At 46.5% G+C, this 18,732-nt stretch overlaps 1 long non-coding RNA gene, 3 other non-coding genes and 1 pseudogene across 5 annotated transcripts; 1 reads left to right on the forward strand and 4 right to left on the reverse strand.

The window, feature by feature from the left end:
* Positions 1-2,094: 2,094 nt before the first annotated feature.
* LOC113178994 (uncharacterized) lies at positions 2,095-11,202 on the reverse strand. 2 transcript variants are annotated; one of them, XR_013343723.1, is made up of 6 exons: positions 11,058-11,202; positions 10,445-10,578; positions 7,442-7,576; positions 6,857-6,922; positions 4,569-4,825; positions 2,095-2,409 (listed from the first exon to the last, which is right to left on the reverse strand). It is a non-coding gene; the product is annotated as an uncharacterized LOC113178994 (long non-coding RNA). The 2 variants fall into 2 exon arrangements; XR_013343722.1 differs by lacking the exon at positions 7,442-7,576.
* LOC144255506 (small nucleolar RNA SNORA71) lies at positions 4,066-4,187 on the reverse strand. The gene has a single exon (XR_013343804.1). It is a non-coding gene; the product is annotated as a small nucleolar RNA SNORA71 (small nucleolar RNA).
* On the reverse strand, positions 5,961-6,094 carry LOC113179011 (small nucleolar RNA SNORA71). Its single transcript, XR_003300307.1, has one exon. It is a non-coding gene; the product is annotated as a small nucleolar RNA SNORA71 (small nucleolar RNA).
* On the reverse strand, positions 8,285-8,418 carry LOC113179009 (small nucleolar RNA SNORA71). Its single transcript, XR_003300305.1, has one exon. It is a non-coding gene; the product is annotated as a small nucleolar RNA SNORA71 (small nucleolar RNA).
* A 4,728-nt stretch (positions 11,203-15,930) lies between the features above and the next one.
* On the forward strand, positions 15,931-16,300 carry LOC113178971 (transmembrane protein 230 pseudogene; annotated as a pseudogene).
* The last annotated feature ends 2,432 nt before the right edge of the window (positions 16,301-18,732 follow it).

Here is an 18,732-nt window from a genome sequence, read left to right on the forward strand (position 1 = left end):
AAAGAGTGAACACAAAAACACATGTTTCTGCCTTCATTAAGCTTATAGCCCAAAACAAAAGCCTAGCAAACTTTCCTGCGAAGAGCAACAGATAGTCAATATTTTAGGCCTATATCATCTCTGTTCCAACTTACCTCTGCCATTGCAGAAAATACCCATAGACAAGAAGTGTCACTATAAATGTCACAAGAACAAGCAATGATCCAGGCGTGGTGGTACACTGCCTGTAATCCCAGCAGCTGGGGAGGCTGAAGCAGGAGGATCATGAATTCAAAGGCTCTTTTAGCACTTGGCAAGGCCCTAACAACTCGGGGAGACCCTGTCTCTACACAAAATATATAAAATAGGTTGGGGATTTGGCTTAATGGTTAAGTACTCCTGGATTAAATCCCTGGTACCAAAAAAAGAACAGTGGGCCAGGTTTGACCTATAGGCCAGTTTGCCAATCCCTGATTTAAAAGAACAAACCACCAAGAGTTGACACTGAAAGCAAGCCTGATTTTTATTGGGAAAACTTCTAACAGTCACTTCTGTTTTAAAGAGGCAAGTGGCTGAAACCCAAAAGCAACACTGGCAGGAATATTTTTTAAGGCATGACCAGTTAACAGTTCATAGCCATATCACACCTTCCTGTGGATATCAAACCTTCAAGACTCTCTCATGCTCCTGCAAATGGACAACATGCAATTGTCCCTAACAATGGGATAGAATTTTTTGTTTTTTGTTTTTTTTTGTTTTTTTGGTGGTGCTGGGGACTGAACCCAGGGTCTTGTGCATGAGGCAAGCACTAAGCTATATTCCCCGCCCCCTTGGTTTTGTCTATTCCAGGATGGATCAAAGATTTCTTGTCAGGAAGCCACAGCTTTCAATCCCCAGCACTAAAATAAGACACAGCTTTAATGACATTTGTAGTTAATCTTAGATCAAGTTTGTCCCTGAGGTCTTATCGGACCAGCTTTATCTTATTATTTAGGCCTTTCATTTGAGGCCATTTTCTAGAAATGTTAACAAATCTTTACAAGGAAGAATCCATCCTTCTGTCCTGACCCTTAGGATGTTTTCTCTATGCCCAGATCTGACCCTCTGTAAAAGGGGGATGAGTTGATACAAGGACTTAGTTAATGCATCATCTCTTTGCTGCAATTACCCACTAGCCACATCCGTCCTCCGCCTGCCCATCCTGTTCCAATAGTGGCTGCCCACGTTCTCACTACTCACACCCTTACACCACAGCCTCTCACGATAACACCATGCAGTTTATGTCCATGGAAGGCTGGCTAACTACTTCATTTACCTACTTTTCTGGTTTTAGCAATGAGGTCCCACTTCCTGCCTAAGCCCTCAATTTATGGACACCGTGGTCTTCCTAATACTAACCACCCTTTTCAAACTCCTGGCTTGACTATCCTAAAGTGTTTATGGCCTGGATACATGTCCCCCAAAGACTCATGTGCTAGACTTGTTAACAAGGACAGCAATGTTAAAATCCCTTTTGGAAAGGGACTGGATGGTTCCTCATCAGTGAAATCCACTGATGGATTAATAATTTGATGCCATCATGGGGAGCCAGTGATTAGTTGGAGGAAGGTTACTAGAACTATTTGTTTCCCGCTTATCCCTCCATCCTCTGCTTTTGGGCTGCTGCCATGAGCTAAGCAGTTTTCCTCAGCCACACCTTTCATCACATCCTGCCTCATCTAAGGTCCACAGCAACGAAGCCAGCAACCACGGACTAATCTGACAGTTGAGACAAAAATCAATCTTTCCTCCCATAATTTGTTCACACCAGGTATTTTTTCATAGTGACAAAAAGCTAGCACAGCCCTCAGCTCACAATCCCTGAATGTGAGCAGCAGTCAGTCACTTCCTAGTCCTGACTACACATCTCACATACCCTGCCTCCACATCCAGCCTCCTATTTAGGTTGTTACTAATTTAAGAGGCAGGCAGAGGGGACAGGGTTTGTTGCTCAGTGGTAGAGCACTTGTCTAGATTGTGTGAGGCATGGGGTTCAATTCTCAGCACTGCACATAAATAAATGAGTAAAATAATTAAGGCCCATCAACATTAAAAAAAAAAAAAGGAAATGTTTATTGAATGGGGGATGGGAGGACACAAAGACCAAGGGAAAGTCCAGAGCCAGCCACCACAGCACATGCCAGTAATCCCCAGTGACTCAGGAGGCTGAGGCAAGAGGATGGCAAACTCAAGGCCAGCCTGTTCAACTTAGAGACCATGACTTTAAAAAAAAAAAGTCACTGCAGGTACAGGCAGACAGATGGAGCTGGGCTTTCCTGTCCATGGCCCTAGTTTCTCAATGGTCTCAGCATACAGCTGGCAGTGAAGCTTCATGGGATGACATCACTCTCAATTCTCTGCCCCTCCAGTGTCCATGAACAGCACCAAGATCTAAAAGAAAAGGCTGTGAGATAGTGGTCTGGGGTTTCATTTGCCCTCAGCTTCTGATAGTGGCTTCCAGGGCCCCCAGCATTAACTTAACCACAATGAGAAGTATCAGCACACCCAGATCCCAATCATCCCAAGGGCCACTCCCTGGCCTGGGAATGTCCTTCAATAGTCTCTGCTTCTACAGGTATGAGACCTAGACAGTTGAGAAAAGTAGTAAGTTTGGCACCATCTTCTCCTGTCCAAACTGACAACACTGAGGGACTCCCAATCAGCAGGTTCTTGTTTATATGTCTACACATACTGAGACAGAGTAAGGGAACAGAATATTATTCAGCCTTAAAAAAGGAGATCCTGCCATTTGTTACACAGATGGACTTAGAGGACATTATGCTATGTGAGATAAGCCAAAAGCTCTCACTTATATGTGGACTAGAAAGCAGGTAGTAGTGGGAAATGGGCCAGAATAAATCAAATGATTCTGATATGTAAACTGAGTTAGCATGAGGATTATCATACCATGTTAAGAGGTTTTGTTAAATTAATTTCCTAAGATTTTAATTGCTCTTGCAATACACATACCTTAAAAAAAAAAGATAATCCCAGCCCAGACAGGCACAGTGGCTAGGATATGGCTCAGTGCTTAAGCACCTCTGGGTTCAATCCCCAGTAGGGAAAAAAGTCCTGTGTGACAGATGTTAATCTGCTTTACTAGGATAACCACTTTATTATTTTACAACATGTTACAGACCTCAGTGATTGGAACAGATCAGGGGAAGGAGAGAGGTGGTGGGGGCCTGTGTCTACCGTCTGGTGTGTAAGGGTTGAGTTCACCTATCTGTCCATATTGTGTTTTGCCATCCTTGATTACTACTGTAGTCCCTGCCCCTTTAATTGAAGACCAGTGGGAAAATCCACACCTGATGGACCGACCTTGGGCCCTCTTTAGGGCAAGGTCTATGGGTAGACTAAAATAAGGTAAGTTTCATCACCAAAGAAATTCCTCAAATGGGAGAAGAAAATGAGACAAATGCCTCAACCTCAGGCAGGCTGCCTTATCCAAGGGCATTTTCCTGTGACTGCTCAATGGAAAGAACTCTATCCTTATAGGAACTTGCCTCCTTTTTGTCCAAAAGTGACAAGAGTTCCAGGCCCAAAGCAGATTGTGACAAGACATATAGAGACATAGAGCCACTGCCCTGAAGAAGCTTACAGCAAACAAGCATGGTGGCCAACACCAGTAGCTACTCAAGAGGCTGAGGAAGGAGAATCTTGAGTTCAAAACCAGCCTCAGCAACTCAGGGAGGCCCTATCTCAGAATTAAAAAAAAAAAAAAAAAAAAAAAAAAAAAAAAGCTGGGGATGTGTCTCAGTGATTAATTGCCCCTAGGTTCAATTCCCAGTACATGAGAAGGGTATGAAGAGCAAGACCACAGTGACCAGTGACCAGAGCTGGGGCTAAGAACAAGAAGCATGAGGCAAAGATAGAGGAGAAATGACCTCTATTGTGATTGCAAAATCAGCCTATGAACAAAGTCCCCGGGGGCAGAGCCCCGCCTTGATTCCCTTTCTATAAGGCCCCAGTGCCCACACCATGCTAGAAGGTGCACTGCAGTGGCCTCAGCAGGTATCAGGAGGTAAGAGAGTGAGAGACAATATATGTACAAAAGCTCCAGAGTTTGAAAGGGACAAATGCAGACCCTCCAAACACGGGGAAACGCTTTCAGCAATTCCTCTCCCTGCACTATCAATGACCAGGGCACGGCACTTTCGAATACAGGGGCAAAAAATGACAGGCCAGGGCCAGCAGCTGAGGTAAGGGCCCTGGCTAGGCTGAGAGACATAGTGACTCGGAAAAGGGACACAGTAACTAAGTTTACTGGTTGTAACTGCAGCAGCTGCCCCTGGTTCTCAAAGGTACTTGGGGGTTCATAAGCTTTGGCCTAACAATGAGATGGAAGTCAAATTTTGGGAGTAATGTTGAGTTCATTAGGTCTGGAACTGAGTCATAAAAAGTATCCCACCAAGGTTCAGAAAAAAACATCAGCTAACTTTCTGACTTCCCAAAGCATTTTAACAAGCTACTACAGAACCACGAAGGATGAGGGCTGCATAGGTCCTTGCAGAGCTCCTGGAAACCAAGGGGAGCTCTATAATACCTACTGTGTTTAACAAAAGCTTCTTCTGCTTCTCAGAATGGGAGAGGAGAGTTTGGGGAGCATGTCCCTGCAGGCCATAGTGAGGGAGCAAACAAAAGGAAGCAGCCTTTGCCTTGGTCTTGAAGCTGAACATCACTGTTCTCTGGAGAAGCATCCAGGATCCACACCTCAGGAGCATCATAGCCCAGCCTCCCCTTTTTTTCTTTTTCAGCCTCCTCTTAATGACAGGGGGCTGCTAGGCACAGAGGACACCTGACAATCCTGCAGAGACAAGAAGCCACATACATCATTTAATAGTCAATCACCCAAGACGTTCACCGCGAATTGAAAAACCCATCTCTCATCAAGTGGTTAGTGCAAGCCTGTAATTCCAGCAACTTGGGATCTAAGGCAGGAAGATCCGATTGAGATCAGCTTCAACAATTCAGCAAAATCCTCATTTCAAAATAAAAATAAATCTTAGTGGGGATGGAAGGGGCTAAAAGGTGACAAACAGACTTCTCGTCGCTCTCCACTTCTTTCTTCATTTTTTCCCTTCTCTGGCCTCATGCTAGGCATGCTGGGCAAGCGCTCCACTATTGAGCGCGACACCCCCAGCCCTTTTTGATTCTGAGACGGTTTCACACTAAGTTGCTGAGGCTAGCCTCAATTTGTGATCCTCCTTCAGTCTCTCAAGTCACTGGGATTACAGGGATGCACTACCACACCCAACTCATTTTTTAAAAATTTTTATACTTTTCTTCATTCTTTTTTTGGGGGGATGGGCACTGGGGACTGAACTGCTACTGAGCCAAATCCCTAAACAGGGTATCATTGAGTTGCTTAGCACCTCACCACTGCTGAGGCTGGCTTTGAACTTGGGATTCTCCTGTCTTAGCCTCCCCAGCCATTGGGATTACAGGCATGCACCACTGAGCCCAGCTCATTCTTTATCTTACAATTTCACCCATTCCTCCAGGGTCAGTCCGAGAACCAGGCATTCTAAGATGAGCCCCAAAGGCCAGGAAAAATGGCAGAGGAATAATAAGCACAGAACAGTGGCCAGTGAGTCATGCCAATGTATACTTCATAGGGACACGGAGCAGGCAAAACCTAGAGGAGCCGTGCGGACTGGGAAGTGAGGTGGTGTACTGAGCTGAACACCCTACCACTATGAGCACTCACCCTTTCCTTCCTCTTATTAGTACACACTTAGGAATCTCTATTAAAGGACAACATGTAATAATACCCTATCTTAGCCCTAACTTAGGCACACACAACCCTGCACTCGCCACCTCACAACACTGGATTCTGTTCTGGGCAACTCTTCCACATATAATCCACAAATGACATCCCCAGCCAGATATCATGAAGCACCCAGAAACAACTATAAGAGTTGGCAAAAGATAAACTGGAGTGTGGGAAAACTACAGGGTTTGGAAGGGATGGGTGGACCCTCCAAACACGGGGAAAATGTCTTCCAGCCATTCCTCTCCCTGCACTATCAATGACCAGGGCACAAGCAGCCCATGATCACTTTCGAATGCAGGACCAAAGAAAGATCAAGGGCGGGCCAAGGACAGGAAACTAATGCCAGGGGCCTAGTCCAAGACAAAGAGCACAGGAATCCTGCAGCTGCCATCTAGCATACAAAACCCCTTAAAACTGCCAAGGTGAAACAGAGGAGATACTTCCAACAAAAAACACTGGAAAAACCTACAGGCCAGAGATCAGGCTCACATGGACATGTCCATAAGACCTATTTATTACATCTTTTGTTTTCCATACCAGGAAACTGAGGTTCAAAATAGGCCAGACCAGCCCCTGGCTGGCATCTGGGAACCTGGGTCTCGGCATGTTCCCATCTCAGCAGGGAACTGAACAGGGTGGCTCACCAAGCCCAGACTGCAAACAGTGTGGTTTAGACCCAGCACTTACTTTCCTCCTGGGAGCCTGGACTTTTACTGCATGCCAGGCAGATGGTATTCACATGACCAGACTTCAGTACAAGCCCTGGGCTCAAGTCTCTATTGGGCTTCTCTGAGCAGAAACACGGCAAACATGGGGAGGCCTACCCACTGCTGGGGAAGAATGGGTTCCCTGCAAGGGATGAGGGATGGAAACAGCCTTAAAAAGCCTGCAGACTCCTCCTGACCCTACCTTTGTCCTTTTTTCCTTTAACATTTGGCTGTATATCCTCTGTCTGCTGCTATGATAAATCTTAACCATCGAGTAAAACTAGAAAGAAACTAGTCAGACATGGTGGCAAAAAAGAATTTAAGAAGCAGGTATGGATGGGGTGGTGGCACATACCTGTAATCCCAGTGACTTCGGAGATGCTGGCAGGAGGCCAATCTGGGCAATCTATCAAGGCCCCATCTGAAAATTTAAAGATAGAATAAAATGGGCTGGGGATATAGCTGAGTGACAAAATGGTTCAATCGCTAGTGCCTTAATAAAAAGCACCAGCAGGTGTGAGTGGCTCTGATGCCCAATTCCACCACTTCTCACCATGATTTGCCACTGCTGCACTACAGAAAAGCTCCAGAGCTCTGCAACCTCAAGAACCACCTGCTCCGCACAGCCTCCAAAGGCATGCAAAGGGCCAAATGTGATCCAGGTTCCTCAATAAAAGTCAATCCTTTATCATCCTTGCCCCCCCTTCATCACCACCCCATGCACAAGGGAACAGGAACACGACTTTAAAGGGTGCAGAAAGTCACTCTCCAGAGAACGAACCAGAGATGCTTATCTCAGCACCTGTGGTCTGACCTTCTCTTGTATGAAAACACCTATGGCCAAGCCTCTGTACACATTGGCACATAAATGTTGACTAAACACTTATGACCATCACCTAAATAGCCAAGATTTATTATAGGAACAAGACAAGCAGCTTACCTCTAGGAAAGGGGCAGGAGATCTTAATCTAAATCAGTGTTATCTCAGGAGATCTTAATCTAAATCAGTGTTACTAAGGGCTCTGTTCAAAAGGGTGTTGAGTGCGCTGTGTTTCTCTAGCAGCATCTGGGCAACCTGGAAGAGGTGATGGTGCAGGGGGGTTGTGTTAGTATGGGCTGCTGCCATAAACCCCTCAAATTAAATTCTGCTCTGCCCACCCTGGATCTTTGCCCCCTTACCCACAGCTGGAGGAAAAGCCTTTCCAAAGAACCTTTCCCAAGGCCACAAGAGGCCAGGACCTACAGAAGTAGACCACATGTAGAATTCTTCCAGTGGGACAAAAAAAAAAAAAAAAAAAAACAACACCTAATCGTACCCTGAACCTCCACACATCCATACTCAGGTTGCATACTCAGCATCTCCTCCCTGCCAACACTCCACGAGGTAATGAACCCCATCTCCCTTACAGTAGATAGACTCCCCCTTTTTCATTTGCCCTACCCTGACAGAACACTGACCCTCTAGCATTCAGAGCAAAGCAAGATACAGAGGAAGATACTGCCCTCAGGATCACCTCAGAGTAAAGAGACAAGCAAAGCACCAACTTCCATCCAGTCTGATTAGCTCTATGGGGGGTGGGGGCCTGAGGATACAGGCAGAGAACACTTCTGGCAGGTGATGGCCACTGGCAAGACTCCACACCTAATGCACTACTCCTGGGAGTCAAGTCCAAGCACCCACATTCTTCCCTCATGTAACATAACAACCTGCCCTGGGCCAGGGAAAAGAGCCAACGCATTCAATTAGATGCCAGCATCCCACCATCAAAAAGGGGGACAGAGGTGTGGGAAAGCTCCAGGGTTTGGCAAGGACAGAAGTGGACCCTCCAAACACGGGGATACGCTTTCAGTGGTTCCTCTCCCTGCACTACCAATGACCAGGGCACAGGCAGCCCATGATCACTTTCGAATACAGGGGCAGAAAAGGCGAGAAAGGAGGCTGTGGCCACCATCTTGGGAAATGACCTCAACTGGGAAGAGACCAGCAACAAGAAAATGCTCACATTTGCAGTAGTAATCCCAGAAGTTGCTTCTGACTCTGATATCAGACACATAATCCCTATCTTACACAACAGAAGGACCTTTCTTATTTGGAGGGTCTTCTGTTTGACTCTTGTGGTTGGCTGGTACGGGTTAAGTTTATGCATGCAGGATAAGATGACAACTGCTAGGACTGTGCTCTGCTGTGCTGCTGTCCCAGCCCAGGCCATTTTCCATGTGTTTGACACTGGTCTCCAGTTTTAGCAAGCCCTTTGCCCTTTGTTTCTTCCCCTGCATTCAAAGTGATTACAGGCTGCCTGTGTATTGATCTTTGGTAATATAGGAAAAGTCTCAAGGTGTCCTCATATGCAGAGGGTCCACTTTTTTCCCTTCCAGAAGCCATAGCCTTAGTGGGATAGTGGCAGTTACTTGAGCCTGTGCTAGAGCTTTTGGTGCATAACCACCAGAGACTGTGCTTCCCAGCTGTTTTCCTATTGGTGAATATCATGGTTTCTTAGACATTTTGTAAGCAGTGCCAAGTGGGCTGTGTCCTGAGGGAGTGCCATGTGACTGCTGTGAGAGAGAGAGATAAACAGGTAGGTAGATGTCTATCTGTCCTCTGCAAGAGCAGGGATTGTGAAGTTCTAGGTAGGTGGTGCCCTGCCTGGTTCTCTGGAATGAATGTTCTCTGCAGGCTTCGAGGCTGGCAGTGTTTAGGTGGTCTGGAGCAGGGAATGAGAACGCCAGGTCACATTGCTTCCTTTTCTCTGAGCTCTTTTCCCTTATCTAGCAGGACAGGTCTGGGCCTTCTTCCTCCTCTGTAGAGCTGCTGCAGAGAAGGTGCTTTCAGAACTTGATTGGGGTCTGGGAGTCCCTAGGTGAGATGTTGGGAGGAAGGCAGCAGTGTGTTGGGATGAACAGACCTGTGTTTAAATTAATTTCCAGTGACCAGCTCTGGTCGTCAGCATGCCTCAGTGGAAATACTGTCAGATTTTCGATTCAGTACCACTCATACCCAGTCTCTGGCTTGCAGTCTTATAATTTCTACCAGTCTTCCTGTCACTTCTGAGAAGTGGAGGGCAAAAGGGGGCCCACACCTGTGTTGTGTCTGTTGACACCTCAGACACAACACAGGTATGCCAGAAGCCAGGTGCAAGGAGGCATCTAAAATTGGCAAGAAGGATCATTTTAAAAAGTCAGGAGTGGTGACGCATGCCTGTATCCCAGCAGCTCAGGAATATGAGGCAGGAGGATCTCAAGTTCAAAACCAGTCTCAGCAACTTAATGAGATCATGTCTCTAAATAAAACATAAGGGCTGAGGATGTGGCTCAAGGGTTAAACTCCAGTTCATGCCCCAGTACAAAAAAAGAACAGTGAACCCTTGAGTGTGGACAATCCACATTCAGCAATTCTTCTCCCTGCACCATAAAAGAAAGGTACAGGCAACCCCAAATCAGATACAGGGGCAGAAAATGGCAGGTGAGCCCAAAAAGAAGCCCACATTAGGATATTAGCTCACACAAACAGTCCAAGGAGGAGAAAGAAACCCATCCAAGCCCAGGATCCATGGAGCAAAAAATTAAACAATTCTACCCACCCCCATCAAAAAAGATCACTTTCCACCAAAATGCTTAAAACTAATCACTCAAAGCACAAAATTAGTTATCTGCATTTAGGCAGGCCTGAGGGCTCAAAAATAAGAGCAGTCAGAGGCTCTCTGCCCTCATGGAACTTTGGCAGCTTCCCTACTTAACAGAAAGTAAAGCTCAGGAAAATGAGGAAACTTAGCCAAGATCTGACTTTCTACTCCTCCCTTACCCCAGGCTTCACTCCGCACAGGGGCTTTGCCACGCAGTTCTCGGAACACCACAGAGCTCTACCACCTTCCCCTCTGCTGGTGTCCACAGAAGGCAATCCAGGAGTCACCCCTGGTTTCTAGTGCCCATGAATAGCAGTACTTACCCGGGGACATCCTCCCCCTGGAGGCTGAACGCCCCCGAGGGAATCCAGAAAGAGGGCGCTGGCTGCTGCAGAACCAGCAAGAAACATCCAGGAGAGAGCTTTCATGTCTGCAGGAGAGGCGTTCACAGCGAGGCCTAGGCAGAAAAAAACACAGGAAAGAAAAAAAGCACAGCAAGGACTTAAACATCCACCAACCAGTGTCCAAAATGGGTTTTAGGTCTAGCCTTAAAAAGCGGCCGAGGGGAACGTGAGCCAACGTTCCTACGACGTGGCACAAAGACTGAGCCTGTCTAGACGACTCAAAGAGCTTCGGGCTTTCTAATGCCCCGAGTCGGAGATCGAGGACTGGGGTGAAAAACCCAGAAGCTCTGCACCCTCTGCCAGGCTCAAGGCCCGAGGCTCGAGGCAATCCTACTCCGCACGAGGCTGGGGGCGGCCTAGGCCGCTGCCTTCCGTGGGCCTTTTCCCGGGACATGGGAAATAGGGCTACACACACACCGGGTGAGACGGACCCCGCCGGACGATGACCCCCAGAGGCCTCTCCGCTCCTTGGAGCCTCGGTTTCCTCTAACGGAGCGAGAGGCGCAGACCACATACCCCGCAGGAAACTCACCCCGACGCCCTGGCGCCGGGAAGCGGCGGAGACAGAGCAGACAGCTGGGGAAGTTGCAGGATGCTTGGGGATTTCGAGAGATGGCGAGAGAGCGCGCGGGACGCCAAAAAAGAACAAACACGCGACAAGACCTCCCTTTTCTTAGCCCGCGACGGCGGAAATAGGGCTACGCGCGCGGCGTGCGGCCTAGAGCGGCACTTCCACAGGGCGGAACCCGGGCGCGCGGCTTTATAGCGCCCCTGGCGGAGAGGAGGTCCGCTTCTGACTGGAAGGATGGAGATAGTTTTCCAAAGTGGCCTGGAAGTTTTGAAGAAATCTTCCCATATATACTTTGCCTTTCTGTTTGTTCTGAAGCTATTCCTTGTTCACTGATTTGTCATTAATCTGTAGGAATATGGTCAGCCTTCCTCAATAGGCTCTGTTACTAGGTTAAGTTTGCGAATGTGTTTAGTTTCTAATTCTTTCTGTCTCCCTATCCAGTGTACATCTGCCTGATTCACCCCTGTATTTTAGCACTAGTTCAGTGGCTGCCACAGTAGAAAGAATGAATGAGTTCTACCCATGTACTTCTTTGTACCAGAGGGTGAGAAGGAGAGGAGTCCAGAGAGGCAGGCAGGGAATGAGTTCTTTACCAAACTTCGTCCTAAAAATGCATGGATTGGCAGGCAGATAAAGCCCTTGAAGCAGTAGAGACCTGACCAGATTCTCACAGCCTATCAAAGACAGGCTTGGGGATGGGCTCATGCCCCCAAATTCTCACAATAATGAATTCTGCCTGTGTCCTGGGCCAGGTGTGCCTCTTAGACATGGGCAATGCTGCCCTTGGCGCTGAGGAGGAGGGGGCCTCCCAGGAAGATTTCTGAGTTCACTGTCACAGTGGAGAAATCCAGAATTGACCTACACAACCACGAGGGAAATGAGGGTCATGGAGTGTGAGAACACCACATATGCTATACCTGGGAGAAGTCCATGGGATTCTGAGACTCTGAGAATACTGGACATGTGGGGAGGAGCCTTGAGGTGCTGTGGCTGGGAGGACACTAGACAAAGGGCTCAGGATGCATTCTTGAGGCCACACAGTCCTCTCCTGCCTCCTCCTCTTGCTCCCACTCTTCATGCACCCCCTCACTAGTGACCAGCCTTGGTTTTTGATTCTGAAAAATGGGTAGTCGTGGCTCCTCCCTTGTAACTCTGCTGTGAGAATTAAGCCAGAGGTCCCTGTGGGGTTTCTTTTTCTTTTTGTGGTCCTGGGGATTGAATCCAGGGTGCTGTACCACTGAGCAATAGCCCTAGCCCTGTGGTATTCTTCGTGAGGCAGAGAAATCGTGCTTTGTTTGACAAATTTAAGGTCTCCCTGTCCAGAAGAAATATAATGCAGGCTACATATGTAATTTTACAATTTCTAAGTCACCTTTAAATTTTAAAAAAATAATAAAAATAAATTTTAATTATGTATTTTTATTTAGCCCCATACTGTAACTAAAATATTATGGCAGCATGTAGCAATAGTTTAAAATTACAAATGAGATATCTACCATTCTTCTTCTTGTATGAAGTCTTTGGAATGTGGTGTGTTCACATTCACAGCATATTGCATTTCAAATTGGCTGTATTTTCAGGGTAGGGGAGCTCCACATGGCTTGTGGCCCCTGTTCTCATCAGCTCAGGTGTGAGACTCTCTGGCTTTGGTAGTCCTTTGGAGCTAGAAGAGAAAAGCAAGCAGGAAGCCGAGAACATGTCCTTCCCATTGCCCCTGCTTCTGAGCCTGGACACCCTCCGAAGGGCTTTCCCTCCTGCCTAATTAGACTGAGGCCTCTTTGCCCTCAACTGGAGAGTAAGGCACAACTGCCCTCAGAAAGCTGGGGATGGACAGAGCCACGATTCAAACCTACATTTTCTTTTGCATTACTCATCCCCATAATGCCAGGGAAGTCATCTTGGCTGGTCCATTTCTGCATTCCTAGTGCCTACAAGGAGGCTGAGCATCTAAGAAGAGTAGTCAAGGCTTGTTAATCATGGTGTGACAAGGATGTCAAAATGGATGTTTCAGCTGATGAAGCACAAGAAATTACTATTTGATAGGCAATAAAGAGTTGGATAGGCATGTGTGTGAGTGCGTGTGAGTGCGTGTGAGTGTGTGTGTGTGTGTGTGTGTGTGTGTGTGTGTGTTGTATACTGAGCGGGTACTTTACCACTGAGTTACACCTCCAGCCCTTGCAAGACTTGTTCTTACCCAATAATGGTCAGAAGAGTTACGAGACCACCCTGATGTTTTTGTAGGGACTGGAAAAAGACACTTCTGTTCAGCAAGTATCAAGAGACACTTGTAAATGATTACATACCAGAATAACTCCTGCATCGCATTAATGACGGATTTGGCTACAGCTGAGAAGCAAAATTCTACCATCTGGGAATCTGTGACCTCATAGTGGCTGAGGGATCCTCAGGGCCTACAGCCCCTTCCCTTGAGGAGATGGAGTTGGGGCTGACTGGAGAGATTGTTCCAAGGAGGTGTTGTCTAGGGTCTAAATGAGAAGTCAGCAACTAGCCACATTGGGCCTACAGAAGTCCTAACCCTCTCCCCACACCACAAATGGAAACCATGCTGAATATCTTGCTGGGTCTATTCATTGTCCTGCTCTGCTTGTTTATGATCCTCTGTTACTGTGCGTATCAGCAGCAATAGACTTGGTCTCCTGAAATCTGGGACTAAAACCTGATGGACACCTTGGCCAGCCCAGTCGCCCAGGGCAATTCAGCTGCTCTTGATCTGCCCCAGAGACTACTATATATGTTTGTGCGGGTTGTGAACTGCACAATTTCCGGGAGCATTATTCACATCATAGTCTGTGGTTGAGAAGCAGCGATGCTGGAGGAGATTGACTGAGCTGATGACTCGGAACATCTTTGGCTACAGGGAAAGAAGATATTTTCCTAGTAAGCCCCCTTCAGTGCAGCAGAGTGACCCTCTATTACATATTTCAACGCATAAATAGTGAGACCTTTTAATAAAGACCCCTGAGCACTTTTCTCTCCAATTCATGAAGTCAAACAGAAGATAATTAAACCTGGTATAGAGAAACCTGGGCCGGGCCACTAGAAAAAGAGAAGGGTTTGCAAGCAGTGGGGAGATTTTCTGGGAAATACTGCCCTTCACTCCTCTGACACATTCTTGTTTCTCAAAGTTACTTTCTGAGAGTCAGTTGTTTCCACTCTTTCAGCAGCTCTGGGAGGAATCAGTCACCTCAGAGGTCTCAGAGGTCCCTGTGTCATCCTCAGAGAAAAGGAGAGTGAAACACTATCCCTGAAGCACCCATCTCCACTCCTCAGAATCTAGGGCACATAAGGGAATAATGGGAGTAGGTCCAGGCCAGAATGTCCAGATGCAGACATTATGTCGAAGGCACTGGCTTTCTCTTGTGTCTGATGGGATTTAGGGTAAGTTAGTGCTATCTGCAGAAAGCTACTTTCTTGCATGCAGGCCAAGTTCCTTGAAATGTGGTCATACAATTGGACAAAGCAGGCTAAACTGATGCTGATGCTGTCTCTGCTTCTGTAATCTAGTAATCTAATCTATAAATGCCCCCTCCCTGTGGTGACTGGTCCAGAGGGCAGTGCTCATCCAGCTGGCTCCTGCTGGACACAGTGTCATGGGGATGGAGGGACTATTGACTTATAAAGCACCAGAGGCACTGTGTGAAGCAGGTGTACCTGTCCAGCCCCTCTACCCTGAACTTTCTGGCAAAGCACCTGTCTGGCCTGCTCCACAGGACCTTTCTGACAAAGTATCTGTCTAGCATGTCACCACTGGATCTTCCCTGTAGTCATTTTTCAATAAACTTTCTGTCTCACATCCCATTTCTGTGTTTCTTCTTTGGACTCTTGGCAACCTATCCTCTCCCACTGGTGTAGTACAGCTGGGCTACACCTGTAGTCCATTATCTAACTTATCTTGAGGGTGTATTGGGAGGTGTTCAGTGTGTAAATGTCACCTCTCAGGGGCTCTGTGGCCTGAGCTTGGGATGCTCAGCCAGATCCTGGCTCCTGCCTGGTAAAGCTCACCCAGCAGGGCCTGCCCTGTGTGACAGTGGGCTTTGCAGGAGGGTGCCTGAAACCCCTGAAAGGGAGGAGGGACAGTTATGTTAGTCAGCTATCCATTCCTGTAACGAAATACTTGACTGAAAGTATCAGCTTAGAAGGAGGATAGATTTATTTTGGCTGACAGTTTCAGAGGTTTCAGTCCATAGTCACTTACTCCCATTGATTCTGTGGCAAGGTAGTACATAGCTGCTCACCTTATGGTGGCCAGGAAGGAAGTGAGGGGCAAGAGGGGAAAATCAAGAACAAAATATACCCTTCAAGGATAGGCACTCCAGTGACCCCTCCAAATAAACCCACCTCCCAGTGTTTCCACCACTGCCCAATAGCCCAAGAAGCTATGGATCCATCTGTGGACCCATCCACTATGAATTTGTCCCCTCACATTCTAATCACTTCCCCAAGGCCCACCTCTGAACACTGCTGCATTGAGAATCAAGCCTTGAACACAAGAGCTTTGGGGGGGAGTCTTTAAGATCCAAACCTAGGGCTGGGGTTGTAGCTCAGCGGTAGAGCGCTCCCCTAGCACGTGTAAGGCCCTGGGTTTGATCCTCAGCACCACATAAAATAAAATAAAGATATTATGTCCATCTACAATTAAAACTAAATATTAAAAAAAGATCCAGACTTCCGGCGGCCAGCTGATACTTGCTATGTCGGCGGTTAGGTTGGCTGTGCCATGAGGCCTGGGACGCCTCGGCTGGTAACCGTGGGCAAGTTCCTCTCTAGCTCCAGTCTTAGCGCGGTGCTCGGACTGTAGCTGTGTCCGTGTGTTATGATGCCGTCTTGTACTAATCTGACTACTGGAATCCCCAGTAGTAAAGTAAAATACTCAAGGCTCTCCAGTACGGATGATGGTTACATTGACCTTCAGTTTAAGAAAAGCCCTCCTAAGATCCCTTATAAGGCCATTGCACTTGCCACTGTGCTGTTTTTGATTGGTGCCTTTCTCATTATCATAGGCTCCCTCCTGCTGTCAGGCTACATTAGCAAAGGGGGGGCAGACCGGGCCATTCCTGTCCTGATTATTGGCATTCTGGTGTTCCTGCCAGGATTTTACCATCTGCGCATCGCCTACTATGCGTCTAAAGGCTACCGGGGTTACTCCTATGATGACATTCCAGACTTTGATGACTAACACTGACTTCAGCCCTGAGACAAGTCACAGTGGAACTAAACTCAGCTTTAAGATATTGAACAGAAACTATGGCTAAGGGCTGAGGAGTTATGCAGTTTGCAGATGTTTGACAAAACAATGGCCAGAGTTTATGGTTCCATCCCAAAAATGTTCATTGAGCTTAATTAGCTAGTTAGGAAACGCTGTGTTTTTCATCTGGCCGTGGCAAAACTCAACAAGTTTTTCCACATGAATTTGTATCATGGAAGAATAGCAATGCTAATTGGGAAAACAGGAGATTATCCTGTAGTGGAAAGTGTTACTATTCCCACCCTCTTTATATTGAGCATTTCTTTTAAATAGTCTTCTTTGTCAATTTGTTATTGTAGCAAATGGAAGAGTGTGGTATGTCTAATTTCTTAGTTATAAGTAATTTATTTTTAAAATATCAAAAGATCTTATCCCCTACACTTAACTCTACTTTCACATTCTGGTGGAAGACCTCCCTAAAACCACATGTTAATGTGGATCCATCTGTAATATTTTTTACTTTGTTTCTTAGTGACAGGAACCAGGAATTTTTTGAGCCACAGAGTAAGTTTTCAAAGTATAAGCACTGTCTCTGATAACCAATCCTTGACCAGCTCTGATCTTGTTTCGCAATAGGATGGCCTGCATATAATTTGGGTCATTCTACCCTTTGTAGATCAAGATGTTCTATATATCATGCCTATAAAGACTGAACTTTTGGCTGTTCCCTAATGAAAAAAATGAAGATAAGTGGTTATTATTTAGAGTGTATAACTCTATTGGTAGCACCTGGTACTACAGTGTCATTCTGCTGAAGATCTCAAGACTTGGCTTGGATCCCTGGAGGACCACATCCTTAGGTTGATTCTATTTCTTTGCTTGAAAAAGTGACTTATATTCAAAAGAAATTAAAATGTCAGAATCCAAAAAAAAAAAAAAAAAAAGATCCAAACCTAATAACAGGCATCAGGGCTTGGGCATCAGAGCTTGGTGTGGTGAAGCACTTCTCTAATCCCATCGGCTCAGGAGGCTGATACAGAAGGATGGCAAGTTCAAAGCCAGCCTCAGTAACTCAGTGAGGCCCTAAGCAACTCAACCTTGTCTCCAAATGAAACATAAAAAGGGCTGAGGATGTGGCTCAATGGTTAAGCGCCCCTGGGTTCAATCCCTGGTACCAAAAAAAAAAAAAAAAGAAATTAACTAATTAATTAATTTAATATTATCAAATACATTTTCTCTTGGATTATGTTATGGGTTTGGTTTTTGACTCTGATACCTTCTTTTGGGAGAGACAACCTGCTGTAGGCCCTGATTATCTTTGTACATCCTTGCTGGCCATGCCTTGAATGCAAAGCCATGACTAGAGTTTATCTGGGCAGCTTCTTAAGGTTGTGTTTTGCAATGTGCAACCTTGTAAGATAAGGTAAAATGCATCTTGCAGACTAAAAACGGGCTTACTTCTGTTCCCTCAAAGCTCGGTGGTCCTCATCTAACAGCCTGTGTATGCATGCACCCATCATGGGCATTCAGCTGCGCCATAGGACTTGTAAGGCAAGAGGAACTGATGTGAACATCAAGCTCTGTCTTTTGCTTTTGCTATGAATAATAAAGTCCTTAGCCTCTGACTTCGGAATTTCCTGCTCACTGCCAGTATCTATAAAACAGAAACAGGCTAACATGTCGGCTTGCAAGTAGAGTTAACTCTTAGACCATGTACGGTTCTGGACACACTAACTTCATGACCTTGGAGTAGTTAATTAATCTTTCTGAGCTTTTATTTTCTCATTGACAAATGGGATGATAATAATAATGTTCGGGTGCCAGATGGTGGCATCACCAGAAGGCGCTGGCCGGCGCTGTTCTCGCAGCGCCTGGTGGGTGGCGACATCCCTCTGTAGCCTGCACGCTCCGCCAGAGCGGCTGCAGGCGTTGGGCGGTCACCAAGGCGACAGGGCTGCTGTGCTGTAGGCGAACTTGTGCCAGAGAGCTCTTCCTGGACAGGGTCGAGAAGGTCTATGCTGGTAGTGGAGGACTGTAAAGTATGTTTATTGTCTTTGCACATCCTGAGGTTGCTGACTCTGGCAATTTGGTAAAAGAAAGAAAGAAAAAAATAAATCCCAGCATGAATAGCAGAAGAGGCTTTGGAGGAGTTACTTCACCGAAACCTGAAACTTGGGAAACTCCATTTTGAAAATGCCAGAGGGCCCATCCCAAATATTCTTGAAGACGCTGGAGTCAGGTTCAAGGACATTTGGCTCTCTTCTTTCTTCAAAACATGGTGGCAAGACATAATATTTGACTGGATTGGAGAATTGGAAGTTTTTCTCCTGGACAGCTGTCAAACCTGCAGTAGAACACATGCAGTGGAGGATCTCTAAAGGATCTTAAAGGAAAAGACTTTTAGGAGTGAGTCCCAAAAACTCTTCCCAT

This window comes from Urocitellus parryii, chromosome 6 (genome assembly GCF_045843805.1).
Source record: "Urocitellus parryii isolate mUroPar1 chromosome 6, mUroPar1.hap1, whole genome shotgun sequence".
NCBI classification, from domain to species: Eukaryota; Metazoa; Chordata; class Mammalia; order Rodentia; family Sciuridae; genus Urocitellus; species Urocitellus parryii.